Below are 15,460 nucleotides of genomic sequence, written 5' to 3' on the forward strand. Positions count from 1 at the left end.
AGGCTAGGTAAAAGAAGGTATCACACCTATTTCACAGATTGAGGTATGAAGGGTATAAATGACCTGGCTAATTTCATTGTAGGTGTTAGCTGAAATTAGAACCTAGGTTCTGACTTTTATTCTAGTCACTCTTACTTAATGACCAATTGAAAGTGCATGCATGTTCTCACTGCCTCATTTTACCAAGAGGTATGAGGCTTTAGAGGAAATAGGGTTTAGGGAAGGCCACATTAAGATAGCCACAAGAAAGATGAATTTTCCTTTGGCTGAATTCTTGTTAAATCACCACAAAACCTCAAATCCATTTCTTCATCCTGTTCCTTTATGTTAATGAAGTGTCTGTCATTTCTGAAAGCTTATATCTCAGCTTGACAACTCCCAAGTGAAATTTCTCTGAGCAGGATACTCTTTTAAGATTGGTGGGTAAAGGTTAGTCAACAGGAATCCTTTCTAAGTTGGTGCTGTGCCTGTCATATGCTCCTCTGGCCTTCCTTTCCCTGGGGGCACCTCTTCCTGCTGAGGTGAAGAGCTAATACCTTAATGCTTATTCCATCAGCTCCTGGCAAGCTATTGGAGATATTCCAGAAATACCAACTGTCCATGTCCACTAATGTCACATAATTCTGCTTTTTTGAATTTCTTAGCATGGAAATTAACAGCTGCTGACTATACAGTCACATATCCCTGGGTCTGAAACTATTCCACTAGTTCTTACCTGTGACATCAGGCAAGTTGTTTGGTTTACCTAAGCTCCAGGTTTTTCATCTACAAAGTGGGATTAATTATAGGACCTGCCCCATGGGTCTATTATGAGGATTAAATGGAATAAAGCCATGAAGAGTGTAGCTCAGTACTCACCGCTTAGTAGATGTTATTAAGTTTTGATAAGAAATTTAATAATTCAGAGTCAGAATATAGAATTGCTTTTCATATACTTGAAAAAATTTGCCTTTATATCTAATTAGAAAGAATTACATTCATGTATGTCTCTTCCTCTCCTCCTGCCTTCCTACCTCCTTTGCTTCCATACATCTTTATTGTGTGTCTCTAACATGTAAGGCAATTCCTACTGTCATGGATATTGCAAGCTTGAGTAGAAGACAAACAAATTAGGGAATCACACAAAGGAATGTAAAATGTTGCCTGTAGTAATGGCTATAGAGCATATTATCATAAACCTTGATTTAGTGGGAAGGCTGCCCAGAGATCAGCAGGTGAGTGGCATGTAACCAGGTGAGAAGAAGTGAGGGCGGGGCGGCGGGGTGACATAGATGTTAAGGCACCGGGTTTAGGACCAAAGACCCTGTGGCAGAAGGGAGTGTGATGACTGGAAGAAGCTATGGGGGCGGAAGCAGAAGGAGCAAAAAGTGGTACAAGTTGGGGCAGGGTGCATGGGGACGGGCCAATGTAGTTAAAGTTTATTGGCAATTTTAGGGTTTGGTCCTTATTCCAAGAGCAATGGAAATCCATTGAAGAGTTTTAAGTAGGGCTGTAACTTAATTCTCAGGAGTTATTTATTTATTTGAGAGAGAGAAAGAACCAGAGAGTGAGCATGGTGAGGAGAGAGGGAGAGGAAGAGAGCATCTCTTAAGTAAGCTCTGCACTGCACATGGAGCCCATTTGATTTCAGGACCCTGAGATCATGACCTGAAACCAAGAATCAGATGCCCAACTGATTTCTCTGCCCAGGTGCCCCTTCCAGGAGTTTAAAGAGGCAGAAGTCTGGCTCACCTTCATTCATGTAGCCATAGAGCAGATCCCTATACTCTGGAAAACAGAAATGGAATGCCATCTAGATTCTAACTCAGTTCTCAATGGTCTGGGAAGCTGTGTACATGACAGGCAGGCCTTGGTTGTCCTTCTCTAGGAGGTTTCCTGTAAAAGTAATAAAATAAAAGACGTGATAAAAGACCAAGTACAAATACCAGTCTTCACAAGGAGGGAAAGAAATCAGTTGAGATAGTTCAGGAAAATGACTACTAGGCTGACATGAGATCCACTAAGCCCGATAAATTTACTCCATCATAAATTTTTATTCTTTAGCAGCTTTCTTGAACTGATTTCACATGTTTACCTTACATAATATGTCTCAGTCTCCCAGATTTGTTTGGTCCCACAGTAACCAATCCTATTTGGGCAACTGCCAAGTAAGCTGGTTTTGACATTGAGGGAGGGACATCTTTGAGGTAGTGAATCTGTCCATGGAGAGATCTGGTTGCTCTCATTTCAAGTGACCAGGAGAAGAATAATTCTTGAGTATCCCTGGGAATTGGGCTTGATGAGGCAGAGAAAATCATTGTACCCCACAACCACTTGTAACTTACTTCAGGCAGGAGAAATCACATGTAGATCCACAAGGAGGTGGAATATGGGTTCTTGCCATATCCGTTTAGGACTTATATCAAAAGAATCAGGAAGTTAACAAAGCTTTCTTCCTTTCTAACCTTTGCACAACTTAGCTGTTTTATATTATTACCATTCCAATGTTCCTTCCTCCTGACCAGTTGTTGCTTTCTGAACTTTGACATACATGGTTAACTTCTCTGGACCTGCGAGTAACCTCATGTATTGTCTTTCATCATCCTCATTGTACCTCTCTGGCCTCTGCTCCCAATGCACCAGTGACTTCTTTCAAGTCATCACACTTGCTTCTGCCATAGGATCTTTGCTCTGGAACCCAGGGACTTAATCAAGAAACAAAGAAAAAGAGTATTTTGCGGGCTTTGGAGAAAGGGAAAGACATGCTTCCTGGTAGAAATTCAGACAACAGATAATAATGCTGACTTACTTGGAGCTACAGATGGAAGTTTGTGTTGTTTTCCCTTCTCACAACTAGAGTCAACTTTAACATGACCCCATGAATAGATGAGCAAAAGCACAGATGCTAGACATCAATATGGTGCTGAGAGTGTCCACTTATCCTTCTAGCATTGAAACTCTCTTGCCCTAAGACATGCTTTATTCAATGCTAAGCTTGAAAAATGCCTTGACACAGCCTGGGGTCTACATTACAGAAAACAAATCTCTTTTCTTCATCAGAGTTACCCAATAACAGGGTATAGTAGTTCTATTCTATTGGGTATGGATTAGGCAAATTAATCTTATGTTCAAGGACAGTTTGTACTTTAGCAGAAGACCAATACTTTTAAAATAAAGAATCTAACCTTCTTGATCAGTGGCTGTTGGGCCTGGATATAGGGAGCTCCTTTAAGAGATTTCATAATTTAGAAGCAAAATATATATATGCAGATACAAAAATGAAAATCTAAAATGAAGATTGAAACATATAAGGAGACTGTATTGTTAATTAGACTCAATTTTAAAGAAAAAGAGGCTCACACATTTAAGTAAAGAATAAGCAAAGACTTATACTTCAGCAGAAATTTCTTAAACACCATTGTCTTTTAAGAGCAATTGCAGTGTTTTTCAAAGTGCCCATCAGAGGTCTCTCTTTTGACCCACTTCTTCCTATATCCATCCCATCAGTAAAAACTCTTGTCTGGTTCCTGTGCTTATGTCCCAGTGATGGAGGTGATCCAATTAGGTCTATTGGTAGAACTAAATTCAAGATTCTACTGAAGAAATAAAATAATTTGGCTCCCATTTCCCTTTTGTCACCCTGGCCAACTCGTGTTTCCATTGTTTCGCATTTGCAGAGAAAGTCTTCAGGGAAGGGGTTATCATGTGTCCTGGGAATTCACACTCTTGGCACACTCAGTTATCCCAAAGGCACCAGCAGGTAAGCAGGAAAGAGCTCTTGCACATTCATCAACTCCTTTCAAAGATGCAGCTACATATGTGTCAATGTTGATGCTCTGCTTCACATGTCTCATAGTAAGCATCCATCCAGAGGGCTGCAGATTTCTTCAAGGCCCTGAAAGAGAAGTAAACAAAATCATCAGTAGGTAAGACTTTAATGTAAAAGTTGCTGCTCCATGGAACATGTACTCTTTTATTTGATTCAGGGCAATGTTGTCATTTTCAGCTATATCTGACAGATGTCTTTTTTCTGTTTCCCAGTGAAGGGAGTCAAATACACTGCATTGTTTTTTAGCAGCTTTTCCTTTAGGAAGGATATTGAGTTTTTCTTTCATTTTATTCTCTTTTGTACCCCAAATTATCAACTGTCCTTAAAAGCTTAAAAAAAAGCTTCTCTGAATTTCTGTAAGATAAAGCATATACCTCTATGCCAACCCATCTTATATCTACCCATCCATCATATTTTATAACGTGAAAGATATTTTTTCTAGGCTTTGGGGATATAGCAATGAGTAGGAGAGACATGAGTTCCATCTACATGTAGTTCCTGGTCTAGCTTGGGAGACACGTATTAAATAATTTATTACCCATGATGTTACTTAATCGTGATTGTGATAAAGGTCACAAGTGAAGAGAAGCAGATTCTGCAAGAGGGAGTGATGGATTTAGTCCTGGGGGTTAGGGGTGACTGAGACGAAGAAGAGGCACTTCTGAGTCTTAGAGAGTAGATGGAAATTGAGAAGGTCATATGAAGAGAGGTGGTGGGCTGGACGAGCATTCTAGGCAGAAGAAGAGGTGGCAAAAGACGGGAATGGTAAGGGGCAGGGAATTCTGTAGCAACTGAAGAGAAGCCAAATACTTAGAAGGAGGAAGAAGGAAACAGGAGTGATGGGAAGTCTGGAACTAGAGCACTATCCAGGGGTTAGATCAGGCCAGGCCTGACCTTGTTGGCTTCATTCAAGACACTGGCATTTTTTTTTCTCTAATTGTAAAAGAAAGAGAAACTTATTACTTCCAGATCATGGGCTGTTAATGTTCTCTAGGGAGGTGTGAATTCACTGAGATGAATACAGATTTTCGGTTCCTGCAGGCTTCTCTGCTCTTGGTCAATTTCCTCTCCCTGATCCACACATTTATGTCCCTGGAACTTGTAGGCATCTAAGTTTGTAACTCTGAGTCAAATGATTGGAGAGTCCCTCCTAGCACATAAATTCTAAAGCATGTTTAATCTCTGAAGACTTTACAGGGACAAATAACACACAATCCTGGTCTTAAGAAGCTTGAAATTTAGTAGGACAGCAAGGCATTTTCACTAAGAAGTACCTAGATGGCAGTAGATACACAGTAAGAATTATTATCATTGCATTGTTGATGTTGTACTGAAGGGTCTCATGTCCATGCTGGGCACACAGATGCCCCTTAATAAATAGTTGTTGAGCAAATGATTCACAAGGTAGGGTAGAGTCTGGGGTAGAGACAGCAATATCTCCAAATGCTTTCAACATAGGCTTATTCACATATGGCAATCCATGCTTGGCACACAGTGACCTCACCAGAGGTGCCACCTTGTGATAATTATGGCGTGGCATTGTGGGAAACAGACTAGAGAAACAGAGATGGGAGATATAAAACTTAGATCAAAAGAGCAACCTGAAGGAGTTCTCTTTCCCCTACTATTAGATAAAACTCTATTAGCAATGCAGACCCAACCTTGACATTTGGTCTGCATTCTGTTCCAGAAAGTTCAAAGACTCTTGCCAAAACACTCTAACCTTATTTCTTAGCCCTCTGCAAGCCCTGTGGGTGGTAAATATTTGGGAAGACCTAAGAGAATTACCTCTATCAAATATGATTTTTTTTGACCAGGTCAAATGAAAGTAGAGTGTTTTCTACCATTTTGAATTACCTAGATAGCTGGAGATAACCATCCCCCACACTTCTGTCTCTCTCCGTATATACATCTAACTCCTGCACAATGAATAAGTTGAGTATTCAGTAAGTTTTCGTCAAGGTATGTGAGGGAAAGTTCTAGGATAGGAAAAAGAAGTGAGGAGACATGAGTTTTATCCAAGGCTTTCACTAATCAGCCAGATGAACTTCTTAGATTTTAACTTTCTCTTTGATAAGATATGAATAATAATCATAACTGCTTTGCTGAGATTTTAAATATTTTATTTATTTATTTAATTTAGAGAGGGAGAGATAGAGGGTACAAGTGGAGGGGCAGGGGCGGGGCAAAGAGAGAGAAGGAGAGAATCTCCAGCCGACTCTGGGCTTAGCGTGGAGCTCAGGACCCTTAGATCATGACTTGAGCTGAAATCAAGAGTTGGATGCCTAACCAAGGGAGCTACCTAGGTGCCCCTTGCTGAGATTTTAAAGGACTAACATGAGAGAAAGTATGGATGAAAAAATCCCATGAGTAGGTATAAGGTTAGGTATTTATACCTACTCATGTCATCTTATACCTTCTCTGACTATTATGGATATGTCATCAATGAAAAGGATGTGGAAAGTCTCTTCCTTGAATATTCTGGAGAGATTGACTTTCAAAATACTATCATTTTCTCTTTCTTTAGTGCACATCCACCTAACTGCCTATTGGTAAAGTATTTCCAGTTATCATTTGGAAATTACCCCAGGAACTGGATTTCTTTGTTGATTACTTTGTAACCTCAGCTCTAACATAACTTGGTTATACAGTATCATGATTTTTCTTGGGTTTTGCCAACAAACCACATGCAAAGAAAATAACCACCAATTCCTAAGTTCTTGGGAATCTAGAAACTGAGTCATTGGTATTTTTCCAAGATTTCACTCCATTTACTCACAATTGTTGCACCTCCTTTTCTTTCTTCCCTTCCTTACCATTAATGTTAATAGAAAGTTAGCAACTTTTAGAGAATTCTCATTCATTTTTTCTCTCAAACCCTGAGTGTAGTTTTTTGCTCTGGACTGTATGGGGGTGTTGTTCTAAAAGCCCTTGGCTTTTATCATGGACTGTTTTTACTACTCACTTGTGCTCGATTTAGAAGTTCAGGTGCCCAGTGAACTAGTCATTGAAAAAGGACTGTTCAGCATTACAGGTGGCCAAGACCTGCAAATAAAAAGCTTATATTAGATATAAATAAGCCTAAGTGTTGAACAAAGAAAGTGTTTATTCCTTTAATAAGTCAGTAGTTCAACAAGTACCTGTTTTGTATAAGAAACTATGAGGGATAAAAATGATACACAGTGAGAGATCTCAAGGAGCTTATGATTTAAAAAGGTGATAAGGCATTTTGCTAAGAAATTTATACAAGGCAATAGATATGAAGAAGTATGTTTGGGATCTGGGGCTAAATCACTATCAGCCATTGGATACAAAGGGCTAAGGTGTCTGAATGATGACTGTGGTAGAGGGAAGTGGAATTGGGATTTTGGTAGAGATTGTAGGCGTTAGAATACCATTTCCTTAGAGTATGCACAAAGGACTTCTGGATGGGAAGTAAGGCATTCAATTGTTCCAACCACAGATTCAGGGCACAGAAGTGCATTTCAGTGTAAGTAGTTTCCTTTGATTTAACATCTTTATCCTGAGAAGGGGTTCATGGGCTTCTCCAAACTGTCAAGATTAAGAACTCTTATGAATGTCATTTTACTCAATGCCTTTCTAAGGTTTAATTCTAGTTGGGGTTGTTGCCATTTTGAATGTTAGTTTTGTGGTTGTTCTACGTCAGTGTTTCTCAAAGTGTACTTGAGAGCACGTTGGGGTTCTCTAGGATTTTTTTCAGGGGATCTGCAAGATCAAAACTATTTCCAGCATACTTTAAGATGGTATTTACCTTTTTCATTTTTGATCTCTCATGCTTGTACAGTGGATTTTTTTCCAGAGGCTTCTAAAAATGGGATGATATCATCAGTCTGATGTTTAACTTGTATTCGTTTTATTCTTGTTATTTAAAGTTAATTAATGAACAAATTTTCAGTTTTAATTTCAAATATAGTAAATACTAGTGGCTATAACCTGTATAAACAAAAGCTCTTTGAGGTTCTCAATAACTTCTAGAGTATAAGGTGATTCTGCAACCAAAAAGTTTGAGAACCAATGCTCTATGCCCTAATGGAAGGTCCACTGAATTTGGTAATGAGTTTGGAAAAGAGAGTGGCATGTATAATGATTGGATTTTCCAGTTAATCATGGCACAGCCAGTGGAAGGCTTAGGAAGCAGAGTTATTCTGCAGTAATCATAACTCTGTTAATCATTAACAGCATGCTCAGAAAGCATACCATGTCTCCTCTTTGGGCCTTTCTATCTATACAATGAAATGAGATGAATTCTGGGTATAAAACTCATTTTGTAATTCTAGGAGCTGGGATTCACTTGAAAGGCTGTGTTGTGTGGGGACAGGCCAGGAAACTTTTTCTATAAAGTGCAAGGCCATAAATATTTTAATTATCTGTCATAGTTAGTCAGTTTTGCTATTGTAGTGTGAGGATAGTCATAGATAATATTTAAGTGTACAAGGATGGCTGTATTCCAATAAAATTTTATTTACAAAAACAGGCAGTGGGCTGGATTTGGCTCTTAGACTGTAGTTACAGACCCTTAGTTTAGAGCAAAGGCTTTGAAATCAGACTGCCTATGTTTAAAAACTACTTTCTACCACTTACTAGCTGTGTGGTCTTACATAGATTATTATACTTCCTCACATCTTAATTTTATCATCTGTAAAGTGATAATAATCATAGCAACTGTGTTATGTAGTTAAGTGCAAAGCAGTGGACCATGCCTGGCCCCTAGCAAGCGTTCATTCCATAAGTATAAATTATTATCATTTGAGGTAATCTGTCTCTAAATCAGTATGATCTGAAGGATCTTCTCCTGGGAACTCCACCATTACCTGAGTGCTAAGCCAGTCCTGGTTCTCCTCTTTGCTTGTTTTCATTGCTATGTGGCTCATCTGTGTGACATATGTCAACCACGGACTTTCAAGAAACCTTTCAGAGAATAAAAGGAGGAAGTGGTGACTCCTTGAGGTGTTTCAGTTACCATCACTGGGCTTGTACAACTCGGATCTGGCTGAGCATTGGAGGAAATGGAAGGGTATCAAAGATTCCAATAAAATGGTGGTACTTTGTTTTGCTCTTTGGAGTTATATGTAGAGATGACACAATAGGCTTTGGTCACATGACCAGCCTTGCAGCCTAGTGTATATAGTGACTCCAAAGTTTGCTGCAGCATTGGCCCAATGAGCAAAAGATATCTAGGGCATATACAAAAAGTGATTCACAGCCTTGATATTGTCATCAGATAGAACTAGGCTCGAGTTCTGGTTTGGTACTGTCACTGGCCCTAACTTGCTCTATAACCTTGACAAATGATTTAATCTCTCTGAACTTCAGAGAGACTAGCAGGGAAATAAAGATGATACTATCTACATTACAGGAATGTGCAAGGATTACATCAAATAGGATAATGCAGATAAATCCTTTATCCGAGTGCCTGATGCATAGTTGCTGTCAATATCCTTATTATTATGTAGGGTTTAAAATAACAATGTGAACAAATAGGGGAAGAACAAGGTAGGAAGTTGAAGAGAGCTATTTGGTCTTTTTTTTTTTTTTTTTTTTTTTTTAGGGGGGAATCTCTAGTCATAAAATAACCATTACAAATTCCTGTCTTCCCATTATTTTGGCAAGGACTATGGTGTCCAGCTGGATTACAATTCTAAAGAACTTGGGGATCAGATGGAATTCTGAAATTGGGAATTGAGCATGTGGGAAGAAAAGTACGAGATCAGGCAAATTCTTTTTCTAAGGAACTCTTCTTATTTAATTATTTCAACTTTTTTTTTTCATGGAAATGTCTTAGTTACAGAGAGTGGGGCATGGCTTCCCAATTTTCTGCTAATCACAAATAGCTCAGATAAAGTAGGTAAGAGGATAATCTAGGTTATAGGAATAAAAGAATATTCTTGTTTTCTTACTTGACCACATTATATGAGCAATATGGTTCTGAGAATTCCATAGAAAGGGCCTAAAGTGATGAAATAGTGGATGTAAAAGCTACTGATCCAGGGAATTTCCTGCAGAGAGAATGATTGACAGTTAAATGCCCCAAACACAATTTCATTTCCCTTCACTGGGTTAGGGCTAAATCTTATGGCTTATTAGTCAAGGAAGCTACATCTGGAATGGACCAAGTGCTTTCATGTCCCCTTTTCTACCTCATCTACCTTCAGAGGATGAGTCAGGTTACTCACCTTCTAATACCTTTGGAGTTATATCATTTGTAAGGATTTCAGGTTGAAATATACAGGCATGAGGAGGGGAAGCACAACTGAAAAGAAAACAGTGACAAAAAAAGATGGTAGGTGAACAGAATGTGATCCCAATGCAAATAAGCAGAAGTCTGCTTCCCTAACATGCCATTCCTGGAATGTTGCCCCTGAGAAGGGATACAAAGTGAAGAACCACAGCCACATCGTAGACTCCACTGGGATCTTAGAGTCTCTGAGGCTGGAACAGGAATTTGATTCAAGCTTTCTCAAGAAGACTAAGGGGGCTTTGAAGATTTGAGCTGTTTGGTGGAGGCATCCCAGAAAAGCTTCTGCTGTGAACTTTCACACTTTCTTGAGGTCCATGGAATCCTTCAGTCCATCACAATCCTTAGGATTGGGCCCTGTCACAATATGTCAAGGTGGCAGAAACACAGAAGCTATACTTATTTTCTGACCAGATGGTTATTTACCTGCTTCTCCCCCAAGACCAGAGAAGCTGTCTAGAGCACAAAGGAATCTGATGGAGTCCCTCTGAATTTTGACAACTCTGTCCTCAACCAGACTTTAGTTAGAACCTTCTTTCTCTACTAGGTCTCCCTGTTGGCTTCCAGACTATCAAATTCTCCAAACCTGTAGCACAAATGATTTTGTTGATACCCTACACTGAGACTTGATTAAACACAAACAGTTTCTAACAACTCAAGGTCATGCCTCCAGGATAACCCCAGTGCCCTTACAGTTCTGCCTAAGAAAGTCCAATACTGCCAAAAGAATTTACTATTTGTTCAAGCCAAAACTGACTGTAGGCCTCAGATCTTCCTTTATTTCTGTTAGAAAACTTACAATAGTAAAATCCTTTCTCTGTCTCTTTGAGATGGATCTTTTATGACCCATAAATGTCTTTCTTGAGGATCTCGCAGTCATTCCTTTGAATGTAATCATCCAGATTAGGATGATTCATCCCAGTTTCTTTCTCTGTGTGTGGAGGGTGAGACCCTAATTTTCATAAGCACTATGTAGCGGACACAGATGACCTAACCACACTGATCAACTTTTCCTCCCCTCCTTTAGCACACCCAGTGTTTAAAAAAATCTCCCACCTTTTGTTTTAATTGAGTTCAGTTTGTACTGAAGTCCCTTTCCCCTACTATAGAAGCCTGAATATAATCTGTCTTGTCACTTTTAAAAAATGTCCAGCTCGGTTTCTCTTTGACAGTTTGAGCATGACTTACTTGTACCTGAGATGCTAAGTTGGCATTTGAAGGAAAAGGACACAATGAAATAGCTCCCAAGGGCAGAGAGTCTTGTGAGATGGGCATTCTGCAGTGAATCCATATCATCCATTTATTCCTCATGAGATAAGGTCACAATGCAGCACTACAGACAGGGAAGAAGTCTCAGATAAGAAATTCCAATAGCTTTTTTCTTACATGAACACACCTCTGGTTAGGTTAGAAATAGGCTACCTTTCAAAATGGGGCACTGATGTCCTTATTCCTCTTTTTAGTAATGCAGGAGAAGGAGAGGGTGACTACTATAGAATGGGGCTGCAGAATTCCAGCAGTGGAAGGGCCAGCAGTGGGAATTGACCCCCATATCTCAAAAAATGGTCCCACAAGATATCCTGATGAGGCATGTTACAGATGAGTACTGGTGTGAAACATTTGGGCAAATCAGACTATCTGCAACAGAATCTCTCAACCCCAGCACTGTTGGCATTTTGGGCCAGGTAATTTCTTGTTGTTAAGGATTGTTCTGTGTATTTTGGGGTGTTTAACAGAACCATTGACTTCTACCTACTTGGTGCCAGCCCCATCCCTTCCCCTCCATGTGTTAACCAAAAATATCTCTGCACATTCTTGTCTATGTCCCATTGGGGCAACATTACTTCTGGTTGAAAACCATTGATCTATAGGAAATGTTTGGGACCTTCCCTGATTTTGTCTTATTTCTCAAATGTGTAAGCATTTTTTAGATGAGTATATTTTGGGGTTCCATGAAAACTTTCTTTGTGAGATGCTGTAAGTTTGATTTTGGTTAAGAAAAAGCATTTTTGGGCAGCCCTGGTGGCGCAGCGGTTTGGCGCCGCCTGCAGCCTGGGGTGTGATCCTGGAGACCAGGGATCGAGTCCCATGTCGGGCTCCTTGCATGGAGCCTGCTTCTCCCTCTCCCTGTGTCTCTGCTTTTCTCTCTCTGTGTCTATGAATAAATAAATAAAATCTTTAAAAAAAAAAGAAAAAGAAAAAGCATTTTTAATTCTTTTTTTAAAAGATTTTTAAAATTTATTTATTCATGATAGACAGAGAGAGAGAGAGAAGCAGAGACACAAGTAGAGGGAGAAGCAGGCTCCAAGCAGGGAGCCTGATATGGGACTCAATCCCAGGTCTCCAGGATCAGGCCCTGAGCTGAAGGTGGTGCTAAACTGCTGAGCCACTCGCGCTGCCCTTCTACTGTTTTTTTTTTTTTTTCTTATATCAGATAAAGGGCTAGTTTCCAAGATCTATAAAAAACTTATTAAACTCAACACCAAAGAAACAAACAATCCAATCATGAAATGGGCAAAATATCTCTTTAATATTCTCAGTTCACATTATGTTCTTTTTTAAAATTTTTTTATTGGAGTTCAATTTGCCAACATATAGCATAACATCCAGTGCTCATCCCGCCAAGTGCCCCCGTCAGTGCCTACTGTTTTTAAAAAATTCCTGTATCATTGATTTATGTTCTACTTATTATTATTTCTCTTCTCCTGCTGGATTTCGGCTTTATTCACTGTTATTTTTCCAGGTCCTTTAGGTGTAAGTTTAGGTTGTGTATTTGAGACTTTTCTTGTTTCTTGAGAAAGGCTTTTATTACTATGTATTTCCCTTTTAGGACTGCCTTTGCTGTATACCAAAAGTTCTAAACTGTCATGTTTTCATTTGCATTTGCTTCTATGTATTTTTTAAAAATTTGTCTTTAATTTCCTGGCTGACCCATTAATTCTTTAGTAGGATGCTCTTTAACCTTCATGTATTTGTGTTCCTTCCAATTTTCTTTCTTGTGATTGAAATCAAGGAATCAATCCCATTTATAATTACACCAAAAACCATAAGATACCTAGAAAGAAACATAACCAAAGAGGTAAAGGTTATGTACTCTGAAAACCATAGAAAAGTTATGAAAGAAATTGAGAAAGACACAAAGAAATGGAAGAGCATTTCATGCTCATGGATTGGAAGAATTAATATTGTTAAACTATTATGCTATCCAAAGCCATCTATACGTTCCATGGAATCCCTATAAAAATACTATCAACATTTTTCATAGAGTGGGAACAAACAATCCTAAAGTTTGTATGGAATCAGAAAAAACCCCAAGTAGCCAAAAAGTATGTTGAAAAAGAAAATCAAAGATGGAGGCATCACAATTCTGGACTTCAAGCTGTATTACAAAGATCATCATCAAGACAAGATGGTACTGGCACAGAAACAGGCATAGATCAATGGAACACAATAGTGAACCCCAAAATGGACCCTCAGCTCTATGGTCAACTAATCTTCGACAAAGCAGGAAAGAATATCCAATAGAAAAAGGACAGTCTCTTCAAAGAATAGTACTGGTAAAATTGGACAGCCACACACAGAAGAATGAAACTGGATGACTTTCTTACACTATACACAAGAGTAAACTCAAAATGGATGAAAGACCTAAATGTGAGACAGGAATCCATCAAAATCCTAGAGGAGAACACAGGCAGCAACCTTTCTGACCTCGGCCAAAGGAACTTCTTGCTAGAGAAGTTTGAGCGAATGTCTTCATATCCTCATTAAACTTAGTCATCTGGTTTCCAACCTTAGTCATCTGGTTTCACTAACACTAATTTTGTGTTTCCTCAGAGGTAGTAGTGATGGCAGGGATCTGTCTGTCACCAGAATTGTTCATGCAGAGTGATATGGTTATCATATTTCCTATTGTAGGAGGTTGGCTGGATGTCCTTTAGGGTCATAGAATCTCATGTTCCACATCTCCTTCTATCCATACAACCCCAGATTCTGTTATCTCATGTCTATGTTCTGAAGTTAAAAGGAGACATACTCTGAGAACGTGCTTGAAATGGGAATCCCCATCTTGATTTTTCCTGGGCAAGACCATAGGTATTTCCAGGAACCACTTCCAGGAATATTTCTCACATGTTCAGGAATTCTAAACCTACCTTGACAGGCTGTGAGTCTCCAACCAGGAAAAGTGGGCCTACATCAACATCTGGGTCTTTGGGGTAGGTGTTTGGTTTTATGTGATGTTGGAAGTGTCTGTGATTCCACCATTTTGCTGATAGGCCCTGAGGAGAAGAAAGGGTTCATTAGTTGTGAGATTTCTCTCCTGAAATGTCCTTCTCTATCAGAGCTTTCAACATGCATCTCTAAAGTCAAAGTAAGATATCTGAGCCTCTTGAACTTGCCCTTGGGCCACGGAATGACTCACTGGCTTTCAAAACCTATAAAGAAATAATTATGAGATCCAGGAACACAAATTCAGACTAACATAATTCCTGATCATGAAATTTCATAAAAGCCTGTTGCAATGAAATGTTTTCCCATCCCTCTTTCTTTAGGGGAGGTCCTCATTTTAAAAAATTCTGAAGGTAGGTAGGGCAGAGAGATTTCTTATTTTATAAATGAAGAAAACTCAGCTCTAAAATTTTAATTAGCTCTGGGGGAAAAATGGTGCTAGAAATCCTACTATTAAAGTATTTCAAAGAATCGTGGATCTGAAATGATCTCTTAGAGGGGCTTGGCTTCAATGTTCTCATATAAAAATTATTGCATGTTCAGGCTTCAATGCTCTCATATAAAAATAAACTAGAATAAAAATATTTGAATTGATGCCAAGCTCAAAACATTTCTGATTAGGTTTTTGTGATATCTTCTCTCTCAATGACAGTCTGGAGGTTTTAATAGAGTGAAGATTTGGAAGCATATTGATGTGTTTTCATATACTGGATGTATAAATACTGCTGTGTGGTTTGGGTAAATTTCACCCTCTTTGAGGCTCTATTTCATCTTTAATAAATGTAATATGATGACATTTACCTCCATGAGTTGTTTAGGGAGACATGAGATGATGTATATAAAATGCTGGCATATTGAGATATTCAATTTCTCCTCTTTCACTACAGAAGAATAAAGAGCATTTGTTTTTTATTGCATATTTGACCTCTCTTGATAACTGGCCTATAAATGTTTTATATCTTCACTGTTCAATACAGTAGACGTGAGCCACATGCTGCTTATTGAGCACTTGCAGTATGACCAGTCCAATTAAGATGGGCTGTAAGTGTATAATAATGGATTTTGAGACTCAGGATGAAAAAAGGAGTGCAAATTACCATATTAATGATTTTTATATTGGTTACATGTTGAAATGATATTTTGAATATATATGGGGTAATAAAGTTACT

Source organism: Canis lupus, chromosome 18, assembly GCF_003254725.2.
Source record: "Canis lupus dingo isolate Sandy chromosome 18, ASM325472v2, whole genome shotgun sequence".
NCBI classification, from domain to species: domain Eukaryota; kingdom Metazoa; phylum Chordata; class Mammalia; order Carnivora; family Canidae; genus Canis; species Canis lupus.